The 14443-nt window shown below is 39.3% G+C and overlaps 3 pseudogenes; 2 read left to right on the top strand and 1 right to left on the bottom strand.

Moving 5' to 3' along the window:
* Positions 1-707: 707 nt before the first annotated feature.
* Positions 708-826, bottom strand: LOC134964040 (5S ribosomal RNA; annotated as a pseudogene).
* A 6825-nt stretch (positions 827-7651) lies between these two features.
* On the top strand, positions 7652-7770 carry LOC134964039 (5S ribosomal RNA; annotated as a pseudogene).
* A 6352-nt stretch (positions 7771-14122) lies between these two features.
* On the top strand, positions 14123-14241 carry LOC134964038 (5S ribosomal RNA; annotated as a pseudogene).
* Positions 14242-14443: the final 202 nt, after the last annotated feature.

Below are 14443 nucleotides of genomic sequence, written 5' to 3'. Positions count from 1 at the left end.
TCATGTACACCTGCTGCCTTTCTCATGTACACCTGCTGCCTCTCACATGTATAGCTGCTGCCTTTCTCATGTATACCTGCTGCCTTTCTCATGTACACCTGCTGCCTCTCTCATGTACACCTGCTGCCTTTCTCATGTTTACCTGCTGCCTTTCTCATGTATACCTGCAGCCTTTCTCATGTACACCTGCTGCCTTTCTCATGGATACCTGCTGCCTTTCTCATGTATACCTGCTGCCTTTCTCATGTACACCTGCTGCCTTTCTTATGTATATCTGCTGCCTTTCTCATGTATACAACAAAAGGGAGAGAAGAAGACTCTTTTGTGGGTGCACTCTTGTATGTTTAAGAGGTCTCAGAAGAGACAAAAAGTAAAGATTATAAATGAATTTTTAAATATAACTTTTATTAACAATAATTGATAAAATAGTAGAGTTTACTGTAAAAAATTGGAGGTAGGGGTGGGGGGAAGGGTGGGGGGGAGTTGGGGAAAAGAAAGGGGGAACACAGAACGAATTAATTACAGTGTAAATACTGAATATTGTTCTGGAATGCCTGGGTGCGATAATAACAGCTGGAGACCCTGAAAATTGAAGCGTTTTTATTCTCTCATGAGCGATGATGAGGAGACAGATGGGATGATTAAAGATGGAATGAGCAAGATGAATCTGCTGTCAGTGTTAGACGCTGAGCAAAACCGTCCAGGAATTTCTACTAAACTGAGTATTCCTCGAGAGTCTCCCACTCGAGTACTGACCCAGCCCTACACTGCTTAGCTTCCAAGATCGGAAGGATTCGGGCGTTACCAGTGTGGTATGATAGTAGAAAAAATATTAGATATCGAGGGCTCGAGAATCACTGATGAGAGTTCACGAAAATGGAGAAATAAGAGAAAAGAAAAGACAAGAGAATGGGTGGAGGAGGAAAATAGGGGATCTGCTGCCACCGTTAGACCGGGATAATTACCCCTGAATCAGTGGTGAGAGTCCTGAAGATAGTATAAAGTGAGGAAAAGGAAACGATACTGATAGGTAAAAAAAAAAATTTTTGAGATTGGTTGATAGACAATGGGCTGCTTGATTGCAGGATGCTGATAGTACCTATGATAAAGGTACTAGGTGTGATAAAAAGCAATTTGTACACAATTAGCAGTCAAATAAATTGATTAGACCCATACATCACCATCAATTTGCTACTATCAGATTATTACAATTATACCAAAATGGTATCAGGTGGAAAAAGAAGGAGAAAATGAACAACAATTTCTTATTTGTGTTCCGCTGTATGCAGAGCTGCAGAAATACTATATAATATGATTGCAAGATGCTGATAGTACCTATGATAAAGGTACTTGGTGTGATAAAGAGCAATTGTACACAATTAGCAGATAATTAAATTGATTGGAACCATGCATCACCATCAATTTGATGCTGACAGATTATTGCACATTGTACCAAAATGGTATCAGGTGAAAAGAGAAAGAGATAATGAACAACAGTTGATTATACAGAGCTGCAGCAATGCTATATAATACGCAGTATAGAGGATAGTGATAAATTGCTCAGCCAAATGATTAGATCAATATTAATGACTGAAAATAAAGGTTTAAACAGTATCCTATGTGGTATTAAGCCGCTAAATGCCGACTATCTGTAAAACGGGTACTTGCAAAAAACAGCTTGATGAATGCTATTATCAAATATAAATATGCAAAAAGATGCTGATATTGAGCAGATATTACCCGGAATTGTATGGAACGATCAGTCACTAATATGAGCAGGATACTTTCTGAGTGCTTTCAACAAAAAGGGCAAGGGGAAGGGAAAAACTTCTGCACCAGTCAAAAGGTCAAAATGTATTCTTTATTGATTAAGAAAAACCCCATTAATACATGCATTATGGTATTGATTCACTATTATATGTTGGGGGTGCCGCCATAGACAATAAGATTGAAGACACAAAAAGAAAAAGAAAAGATTGTCTCTTTGTTGGCGCACAAAGGGAGAAAGAGTAATTAAATCTAAAATATAACCTTTATTGGTGATCAATTAAAATAGATGTGAAATATATTTGAAAAAATATTTTATTATTAAAGATATTATATGAATTAAAAATTCACTGTGTCACTTGTTTTATTTGCATTCGTTAGTTTTAAGGATCCAGACCACTCATAACCTATATTCATCAGTTGGTATAATTTTAAGTAGTGTGTCACTTTACAGGGGACCGGAAGAGAGGTTCGTGTGGGATGAATCCACGATACTCTTACTTGAGCTTAATATGGATTATAATGAAATCTCCTTTCCACAGTGTTGATATATTTGCAGAAAAAGTGTCCCGCAATATAATGCACTTTTTAAATGCAATAATTTCTGTGGCACTCCCAGTTCTATGCACATTCATACAATTAATTGCTTGCCTGTTCTTAGTACTGAAACAAGTTGTTGGAACAGGACACTGTCATAGTTAAAGTCATACAGTGTTGCGATCCCCTTTTGAGTTGACACAATATTGTCACATGTATTACTTGCCTGTGACAAGGAGTTCCTATGATAAGGGAATTCGTAAATACTATGGGGTAAATTGATGCATGATATTCTTGTATTCAATATCATACGTCTGTCTATTTACAGTTTTATCCCATTATATTAACGGCAGGAAACCATTGAGGAATAACCACAATATTTTGTGATAATTTTACATGTATATCATGTCCTTATTGTGTGTCAGATGTATGGTACAGTAATGATGATTTAATACATTTCTCATCTATATCTCAAAAGGTATCACAATATGTAAGGGCAGGGGGTCACTGAGATCTATACAATAAATAACACCTTTTTTATTGCGGATTGAAATACACCCAAGGTGTGTTTGCAGCGGTGATTTGATGTTTAATTAATCTCTCATATATCTCTCACTGAGTGAGGGAACAGCACCACTGGAACATATACACTGTTTGAGTTCTACACCTATACATACAGCCGCACGCACTTTAGGTTATCATCAGCGTGTCACTACACCAGCTGTTTTTGTACTAAAAGACTTGATGGTTAAATACCGCAACAACTGTTCTTATAGATATTGCAGTCTATACTGATTCCCCCAAATTCATTACCAAGAGGATCAGTATTCTATCGTTGCAGGTGTTATAATTAAACCACCATCAGCATATTTTTATCGTCATAATGTTTTTCTGTTGTGGGTATTGCAAATTGATGCAACTGCTGTTTCAATTAGGTGTGACCTGTGCTGATTGCCCCAGTTACAGAGAGTATCAAATCCTTGATTGGTGTATTTATAATCACCGTCTGCACCTCCCTATACCAACTGTGAGTAAGTGTGCAGCGTCCGTATGTTAGGAATAAAAGGTTCAATGCCCTTATACATTGATCCCGCTGCACATTAGTATTTTGTTAGTTGGAACATGCCTCACTATTGCGGCTATTGGTACGTGTTTGATACCTATTGTATTCTTTCACTCAAATCCATTACTGACATTGCTCATACATAATTTCTGACTGCATGTACATATTGTTCCCCTCAATGGTTCCCTTAGATCCCTCCTGGTCTGGCTAAATACTGGTACGAGTGGTCCTATTCCTATTTCATATATCTATTAACTGCATTACATTGGTACAAGTGATTATGACATTTTAGGTGAATTTAGCGGACGGATTTTATGCCGCTCTGAAACGCCACCGACGTGCACGTTTCACATCAGCTTCCTCAGGGCAAACACGATTGTCCTAACGAGGATGGCTATAAGGAGAAGCTCAGCCAATCATTTCAAATTAGCGTGACGTGTCACATAATGACGTGACGCGTCATTACTGCCCATACTCATACTGACACCGTAATTAGGGATACATGATCTATTTACACTAATCGTCTGAGTATCCCATACAGTATTCGTCATATCCAAGAGATCCTAACAGGAGTAAAGGATAATAATCCCCTGCTTTGTGTTTAACAATATGTTGCTCGAATACTTAGCCGAACTACTTCAAAGAGTTTGTTGTGAGAATGGAAACATTTTGTTTCTTACTTTAAGAGATGTCAAAATGCTGTATATTATGGTATATGAATTCCCATAATTGATCTAATATCCTTCATGATAGAATATAGAAAAGGGACAATGGAAAATAATATCTATAAGTGAAAATTTTATTAATTAAAATTTTTATTGTAAAAAGGAGAACATTTTTTATATGTATATTTAGAGACTGATGCTCAGTCTATTGGTGTATTGATATAATGTAAGATGTGTTTTACTATAATTCATACGTGACAGGGTTGATACCTCGTGAATGTGTGTGTGTGATCTGTCTATAGATTATTATAGATATGGTGAAATAAGTGATCTGTAATATATATGTGATATTGTTATATTAATCTACATTAGAATGTGTGACAGAGGGAAGTGATTGTGATAAATGAAAACGTGAAAATGGTGTGCCATAAAAATTAATATAAAACGTTATGTGAAATGAACATTTGTCCAAAACATATATGTGCAAAAAACGTGAAATCAGAAAAATATTTGTGAATGAATTATATGTATAATAATTGTGTAAAAATTATAATGTCCTGAGGACTACTTTATACAGGATCTCTGCTTTTATTGGTATATTAACCTATGTGAGCTTGCCATGCCCCTATTCTTTTTTGGGGGATATTCCAGATCAATAATATACAGTAAAAATGTAAAGTACTTTTTAATGCTATCATCCCATCATTCCCCATTGAGTGTGTAATTTTATCAGGATCCTTCAAATTTCTATACTATATCCAATTGTCCACCCAATCTATCTTTGAGTGGATGGACAAGTGTTTTATAACCTAGGATTATTTCATCATCCCTAGAAATTGCATGTGCTTCTTATATCATAATATTTTGACCTCCAATGTGCTATCTGCTGTACTTTTATGTGCACATTTGGGGTCAGGATTAGGTGCACCAGCATGTATAGTAGGGATAGGTGTTTATCACTTTCATATAGAAGGTTCCTGATAGTCTTGAATATGCATGCAGGTAAATCCCATGGGTAAGTATAATGAAGAAGTTATGATATGGCACTTGATTCCATATGATTCCCGCTGTATAATTACCATTCTCACACAAAAGGTTCCGGATAGTCTTGGATATGCATACAGGTAAGTTTCTCAGGTGAGTATAGTACGGATGTTGTAATATGGCACTTTATTCAACATGATTCCCTGTTGTTACAGGAAAGGTAAATAACTGTTATTTTCATTTAATCCTTTTGGGTATTGGCAGCCCATCAAAAAGATCATTTTGCTCTCAAATCTGAGAAGGTCTCCATCTATATCGCCCCCACGAATATTCGATTCAAAATGTCTCATACCAAAGGCCCGGAGGCCCTTTGGGATCCCGTTGTGAGATTGTAGAAAATGACTGGCTACTGGAGTTAGAGTCTTAAATTTTAATTTATCCTGCCTGGCATTCCTGATACTGCCGATGTGCTCCAACAATCTCACCTTTAAAGGTCTGATTGTTTTTCCGATATAAATCAGATTGCAGGGGCATATCAGTTCATATACCACCCCTGTTGTGGTACAGTCGATGTAACTATTGATCTCCCATTTTTTGCCATACTTGTCCATGTAGTCTGTTTTGGGGATCATATATTGGCAAGCTCTACATTGTCTACAACAATAGGATCCTTTCTTTTGATGTAGGGGTTTCTTTAACGATGGTAAATGGCTTCTCACCAAATGATCCTTCAAGTTACGTGATCTTCTCCAACTGGTTTGGATTTTATTCGGAAGGATCTCATTCAGATCATCATCTGTTTTTAAGACTGGCCAATGTTTCTGTAGGATGGTGTTTATTTCACGCCATTTATTGTTAAAGGTGCCTATAAATCGAACTGGCTCATCTCTTGTTATTTTGGGTTTAGGGACGAGTAGAGATTCTCTGGAGTATGTTTTGATATCTCTTTTAGCGGTTTTTAAGGCCCTATTACTGTATCCCCTCTGTTTCAATCTGTCAACCAGCTGTTGTTCTCTGATGGCAAAATTAGTTGGTTCAGAGCAATTCCTCTTAATGCGTAGTAGTTCGCCCTTTGGTATTCCTTTAATAGTTGTGGGCAAATGTGAGCTATCCGTTCACCGGGCTTGATCACTTCCTGTTCCCAGAGGGGATAGTGCAGGCTTTATTCTCTGTTTTTTCCTTTTGTGCAATGGGCCACTAATTGCAAGCATAATAGGGAACCAATACTAAACAGAACAACCGTTCCACCTGTGCAGCAATTTACAAACACAGGACACGCCTCCCTTTTGATTGGACAACGACCAGCTCCCTTGCAAGATAAAGCCTGCACTATCCCCTCTGGGAACAGGAAGTGATCAAGCCCGGTGAACGGGTGAAACTAGTTTTCCGTTCCCTACCCCCACTGCCTGGGTGTGACAGCTGATTCCGGACATCCTGAACCACGAGCCGCTCTTTCCCCAGCAGCCGCTGCATCAACCCGCCGCCGCTAGATACTGCCGCGATGGGACCAGGAACATTGTGTCTCTCTTCTCCTCAGCCAACCTGACCACGTCTCCACAATACATCAGGTACTTTGATCGGCAGTGCGGCTATAAACGAACTGCTCAGCTCCTGGGAACCAGTGTATCCTGCATCTTCAATTTGCCTGGACTTTGACACGGACATTCCGCACTCAGAAAGTATCCTGCTCATATTAGTGACTGATCGTTCCATACAATTCCGGGTAATATCTGCTCAATATCAGCATCTTTTTGCATATTTATATTTGATAATAGCATTCATCAAGCTGTTTTTTGCAAGTACCCGTTTTACAGATAGTCGGCATTTAGCGGCTTAATACCACATAGGATACTGTTTAAACCTTTATTTTCAGTCATTAATATTGATCTAATCATTTGGCTGAGCAATTTATCACTATCCTCTATACTGCGTATTATATAGCATTGCTGCAGCTCTGTATAATCAACTGTTGTTCATTATCTCTTTCTCTTTTCACCTGATACCATTTTGGTACAATGTGCAATAATCTGTCAGCATCAAATTGATGGTGATGCATGGTTCCAATCAATTTAATTATCTGCTAATTGTGTACAATTGCTCTTTATCACACCAAGTACCTTTATCATAGGTACTATCAGCATCTTGCAATCATATTATATAGTATTTCTGCAGCTCTGCATACAGCGGAACACAAATAAGAAATTGTTGTTCATTTTCTCCTTCTTTTTCCACCTGATACCATTTTGGTATAATTGTAATAATCTGATAGTAGCAAATTGATGGTGATGTATGGGTCTAATCAATTTATTTGACTGCTAATTGTGTACAAATTGCTTTTTATCACACCTAGTACCTTTATCATAGGTACTATCAGCATCCTGCAATCAAGCAGCCCATTGTCTATCAACCAATCTCAAAAAAAATTTTTTACCTATCAGTATCGTTTCCTTTTCCTCACTTTATACTATCTTCAGGACTCTCACCACTGATTCAGGGGTAATTATCCCGGTCTAACGGTGGCAGCAGATCCCCTATTTTCCTCCTCCACCCATTCTCTTGTCTTTTCTTTTCTCTTATTTCTCCATTTTCGTGAACTCTCATCAGTGATTCTCGAGCCCTCGATATCTAATATTTTTTCTACTATCATACCACACTGGTAACGCCCGAATCCTTCCGATCTTGGAAGCTAAGCAGTGTAGGGCTGGGTCAGTACTCGAGTGGGAGACTCTCGAGGAATACTCAGTTTAGTAGAAATTCCTGGACGGTTTTGCTCAGCGTCTAACACTGACAGCAGATTCATCTTGCTCATTCCATCTTTAATCATCCCATCTGTCTCCTCATCATCGCTCATGAGAGAATAAAAACGCTTCAATTTTCAGGGTCTCCAGCTGTTATTATCGCACCCAGGCATTCCAGAACAATATTCAGTATTTACACTGTAATTAATTCGTTCTGTGTTCCCCCTTTCTTTTCCCCAACTCCCCCCCACCCTTCCCCCCACCCCTACCTCCAATTTTTTACAGTAAACTCTACTATTTTATCAATTATTGTTAATAAAAGTTATATTTAAAAATTCATTTATAATCTTTACTTTTTGTCTCTTCTGAGACCTCTTAAACATACAAGAGTGCACCCACAAAAGAGTCTTCTTCTCTCCCTTTTGTTGTATGTCTTACCACTGACTCAGGGTGCACCACCAAACTCAAGATAACATTAGAAAACTCAGATTTTCTCGTTGTATTATGTATTTTGGTTCTAACAATATCTATTAGATACCTTACCATTCTCCAGTGCGGTATACCCCCAATACATTCATGTATTCAGTACACTGAGCCAAGACTCAGTTTTCCATACCTTGCACGGATTTATATACCTTGCTATAGGATCTCTTTCCTTTTGTATAGTAGTCGCTTCTGTTATAACAACATTCCCTTTCCTCTTTTCATTTTTTCCCCCCACTGTATATTGTTATATTCAAGGCAATGACAGCATTTTCATTAAAAACTGAACTAACATCCAAACGTAGAAACGTAGAGGAATTTGGAGATATTTTTTCAGATACCTTCCACAATCCCAGCACTCCCAAAGACTGGAAATCTGATTTATCAAAATTACAGAAAAACCTTCAAAAAAGGATTAGGCTCACCTGGGATATCACTACATTAGAAAACTACCACAAAAATAAATTATCACCCAGAGGCTTACGACCACGTATCTTCCCCTCCTTCCCTTTGGCCACAGACAACCTTAAAACTGAATGGGAAAACAGCCTATTAAAATGTTCTAATGAACTAATTCTAATCTTGATCAAACATGACAATCTGATATTAGATCAAGTAGAAAAAAATATCGAAGAATTGGGTCAAAACTTAGAAACCTGGGAGAAAGACCTATCTTTCCAAAACACATTTGAAAAATACAAGAAAGATTTGGATATATATGAAACCAATATTATAGAAAGGAAACGCACCAAATTCCTACGAGACAAAAACGACTTCTCCCTAGGAAAAATCTTTCGTTGGCATTCTCCCACTCCACGTCCTAGAGGAGGACCACCTAGAGAAGATCCGAGCTCTTCGGAATTAGAATCATCATACAGTGAAGACTCCGCCACGGAACATCCTGAAGGAAGTACCCACACCCATAGATACAACAAAAGTGAGGACCCTTTTTTAGGGAGAGGCCAACATACCAGAGGCAGAAGCAAGCCACAAGGCCGACAAGAAGGGGGGGGACGAAACACAGACAGAAACAAGCGAGATTGGACCACCCCAAGAACATCTCACTATCCGGTACGGACAACCAGGAAGTGACAACTACCGACAAATTACAAATTATCAACCTCAGTACCAAAATCATTACGGAAGATCAATTAGAGGTTCTTAGCAAGGGTCTATCTTTTTCACCCACATCACCCTTTGATAGGTTTCTGTGGGAGAAGGATCTCAGACTCTTCGGCCGCAAATTATTATTAAAAAATTTTTTTGCTAAATCCTCTGACTCAAGTATTATGACTTCACTATCCAGCCATTCAGGACCTTTGGAGGATCCTAGTGTATCAATAACACCACTGACCGAAGAAGATTATACAGCTATCCAAATACTGGAGGAGCTGCATATGGAATCAGCCTCGGACATCCCTGCTTCACGAAAAATAAGACCCACATGCAAACTGAAGTCCACCTTTTTCCCTCCTGACACCAACAGCCCAGAAATCAGGGTCTTTTTGGATCTAGTCTCCAAAGAATTTGACGAGATCCAGACCAATTCTCGCAAAAGATGTCTCACCAAAAATCTCAAATACAGAGAGAGACAAGCTCTTAAAGAGATTAAAACATGGACTGACACCGTTATCAAACCCTCGGATAAGGGTGGTAACATTGTCATATGGCCCATCGCAATGTATGAAGAGGAAGCACGGAGACAACTGTTGGACACATCCTGTTATATCAGATTGCCACTTAATCCCACAATAAAATTCCACAAGCAATACATGCACATGATTACAGAGGCATTTGCCACTGGAGCTATCACACAACAAGAGGCTAAATACCTTGAGGTCTCGAATCCCAGGGTTCCTACCTTTTACTTATTGCCAAAAATACACAAGAATATCAACAAACCACCTGGGAGACCCATAGTGTCAGGGAATGGGGGACTCTTGGAAACCCCAAGCAAATTTCTGGATTTACATCTCAGAGACCATGTCATGACATTACCCTCCTACCTTAAGGACACTTCTGATCTCCTAAGGAAAATACATGACATATGTCTAAATGAGAACTGTATCCTAGTCACCTTAGATGTGGAAGCCCTGTATAGCAGTATTTCACACTCACAAGGAATACAAGCCACCAAATTCTTCCTGGATATGGAAGAAAAAAATGTATTTCATGATTTCCTATGTGAAATGTTGAGTTTTGTTCTCAATAAAAATTATTTCACCTTTGGTGACCAATTTTTTCAGCAAATTCGGGGAACAGCAATGGGTGCAGCCTGTGCACCCACATACGCCAACCTGTTCCTCGGCTGGTGGGAACAAACAATAGTCTTCAACGATGATAATCATATCTACACAAAACATATCATCAATTGGCTGAGATATATTGATGATATCTTTGTGATCTGGGAAGGAGATGAGAAACTCCTGTTGGACTTCATTAACATCCTCAATGTAAACGATTTGAACATTTTTCTCACTCACTCAATCAGCAGAGACAAGATATCTTTTTTGGACTTGAATATCTACAAGACAACAAGTGGGACTTTGGCTACAGAACTCTTTCGTAAGGATACAGCCACAAACAGTATATTGCACCAAACAAGCTCACATTTCCCACCTACTATTGAAAACATCCCAAAAGGGGAATTTCTTCGTCTTAGACGCAACTGCACAGAGGAGAAGGTGTTCAAACAGAAAAGCAGAGAACTTATGACCAGGTTACAAGCTCGGGGATACAGTAAACGCTCTCTGAAGAGAGCTCAACAATCTATTTCAAAAACCAACAGGGAATCCCTGATCTTCCAGGACAAACTCCAAGAACAAAAGGCTGACACCAAGATTCGATTTGTAGGGACCTTCTGTCCCGAATGGCGTCTACTAAAAAAGGCCATTCAGAAACATCTACCTGTCCTACATCTGGATCCAGAGTTATCACCTTTATTGGATCCCACTTTACAAATCAGTTGGAGGAGATCTAAGAACATCAAAGACACGTTGGTTCAGAGCCATTTTTCACGTGAAATGACCAAATCCAAACTCCCTAAGGGATCCTTTCCATGTGGGCAATGTAAGGCTTGCCCACAGATACAGATAACTGACTGTGTCAAGGACAGACATGGCAAGGATATTTCCATACAACACTTCTTCAACTGCGACACACAAGGAGTAGTCTATTGTCTAACCTGTCCTTGCAATCAACGATATGTAGGCATGACGACTAGAAAATTCAAAACTAGGATTTTAGAACATATGGGCTCCATTCGCAACTCATCGTCAGATCTTCAAAAAGGCAAAAAACTAACATCAGTAGCCAGACACTACCATGCTGCACATCATGACTCACCAAGTGATATGCGCGCCTTTGGCCTAGATAGGGTCCATCTAGGCATACGCGGTGGTGACTTAAGCAAAGAACTTATTAAGAAGGAAAGTGAATGGACTTTCAGGTTAGGTTGTCTCAAACCATTGGGTCTGAATGAATACATCAATTACAGTGCATTTCTGTAACCTACTTTCTATATAGCACCCATCAAGTGTCCTCGCTTCCTTCCCTTACACCCCTCAGTACACTCACATCCAGTACACCCCTATTCATAACACATCACATTCACCCTTCTTTCATCAGCACTTTCACGCCCACCTCCACCACATACTCGGCACCATCACATCCGCAGTCCATTCACATGCACCTCACATCCATCCCATTACAGTGACCCAGCAAATTCCGACATATTTCACAACCTACTAACACGTTTCCACACAGCACTCCCATTGTCAACCCACTCCTATCCCTTACATCTCTACCCCCCTTCCTCATCTCACCATATCATTATACTTCTCGCCCACACAGGATCATCACCTTCGACACCACACACACATTCCCACCACACTGCAAACCACAACACCCCAACCATATCCCAACACCCCACTGTCTTAAACCCCCTCCCCCCTTCCCCCTCTCTCCCCCGCCTTCCCCCCCCCCCCACTCCATCCCCCCCATTCCTTTCCACCTCACTCCCCATCCTTTCCATACCATCCTTTCCCACAATCATTCCCACCACTTCCATCGACGTCACTTGCATTATTAATCCAAATTAACATATTTATGAATATCCTCATGCAATGTTTACAACGTGTTTGTTTATAACTCCAGACAAGATATGCTGTCCTAACATATTTCTCCAGCAATTATCATTTATTATACTTAAATTTAATCTATTCTTATCATCTAAATATTTCATAAACAATTTGTGAAAGCTTCAATTTTATTATTTTCATTCATTTATTCTTTTTTGCTAATTTTCCCCATTTTATTTTTATTTATTTTTATTTCCATTTTTTCACTATGTCCACTTATATAATAAGCAAGATGCTCATTTTTTATCTAATAACCTTGTATATTTCTCACACATATTCTCTGTTTTTTCCTTTTGTGCAATGGGCCACTAATTGCAAGCATAATAGGGAACCAATACTAAACAGAACAACCGTTCCACCTGTGCAGCAATTTACAAACACAGGACACGCCTCCCTTTTGATTGGACAACGACCAGCTCCCTTGCAAGATAAAGCCTGCACTATCCCCTCTGGGAACAGGAAGTGATCAAGCCCGGTGAACGGGTGAAACTAGTTTTCCGTTCCCTACCCCCACTGCCTGGGTGTGACAGCTGATTCCGGACATCCTGAACCACGAGCCGCTCTTTCCCCAGCAGCCGCTGCATCAACCCGCCGCCGCTAGATACTGCCGCGATGGGACCAGGAACATTGTGTCTCTCTTCTCCTCAGCCAACCTGACCACGTCTCCACAATACATCAGGTACTTTGATCGGCACTGCGGCTATAAACGAACTGCTCAGCTCCTGGGAACCAGTGTATCCTGCATCTTCAATTTGCCTGGACTTTGACACGGACATTCCGCACTCAGAAAGTATCCTGCTCATATTAGTGACTGATCGTTCCATACAATTCCGGGTAATATCTGCTCAATATCAGCATCTTTTTGCATATTTATATTTGATAATAGCATTCATCAAGCTGTTTTTTGCAAGTACCCGTTTTACAGATAGTCGGCATTTAGCGGCTTAATACCACATAGGATACTGTTTAAACCTTTATTTTCAGTCATTAATATTGATCTAATCATTTGGCTGAGCAATTTATCACTATCCTCTATACTGCGTATTATATAGCATTGCTGCAGCTCTGTATAATCAACTGTTGTTCATTATCTCTTTCTCTTTTCACCTGATACCATTTTGGTACAATGTGCAATAATCTGTCAGCATCAAATTGATGGTGATGCATGGTTCCAATCAATTTAATTATCTGCTAATTGTGTACAATTGCTCTTTATCACACCAAGTACCTTTATCATAGGTACTATCAGCATCTTGCAATCATATTATATAGTATTTCTGCAGCTCTGCATACAGCGGAACACAAATAAGAAATTGTTGTTCATTTTCTCCTTCTTTTTCCACCTGATACCATTTTGGTATAATTGTAATAATCTGATAGTAGCAAATTGATGGTGATGTATGGGTCTAATCAATTTATTTGACTGCTAATTGTGTACAAATTGCTTTTTATCACACCTAGTACCTTTATCATAGGTACTATCAGCATCCTGCAATCAAGCAGCACATTGTCTATCAACCAATCTCAAAAATTTTTTTTTACCTATCAGTATCGTTTCCTTTTCCTCACTTTATACTATCTTCAGGACTCTCACCACTGATTCAGGGGTAATTATCCCGGTCTAACGGTGGCAGCAGATCCCCTATTTTCCTCCTCCACCCATTCTCTTGTCTTTTCTTTTCTCTTATTTCTCCATTTTCGTGAACTCTCATCAGTGATTCTCGAGCCCTCGATATCTAATATTTTTTCTACTATCATACCACACTGGTAACGCCCGAATCCTTCCGATCTTGGAAGCTAAGCAGTGTAGGGCTGGGTCAGTACTCGAGTGGGAGACTCTCGAGGAATACTCAGTTTAGTAGAAATTCCTGGACGGTTTTGCTCAGCGTCTAACACTGACAGCAGATTCATCTTGCTCATTCCATCTTTAATCATCCCATCTGTCTCCTCATCATCGCTCATGAGAGAATAAAAACGCTTCAATTTTCAGGGTCTCCAGCTGTTATTATCGCACCCAGGCATTCCAGAACAATATTCAGTATTTACACTGTAATTAATTCGTTCTGT

This window comes from Pseudophryne corroboree, chromosome 9, assembly GCF_028390025.1.
Source record: "Pseudophryne corroboree isolate aPseCor3 chromosome 9, aPseCor3.hap2, whole genome shotgun sequence".
NCBI lineage: Eukaryota > Metazoa > Chordata > Amphibia > Anura > Myobatrachidae > Pseudophryne > Pseudophryne corroboree.
Note: the sequence above shows the minus strand (reverse complement) of the source record. Positions and strands in the feature narration are given on the sequence as shown.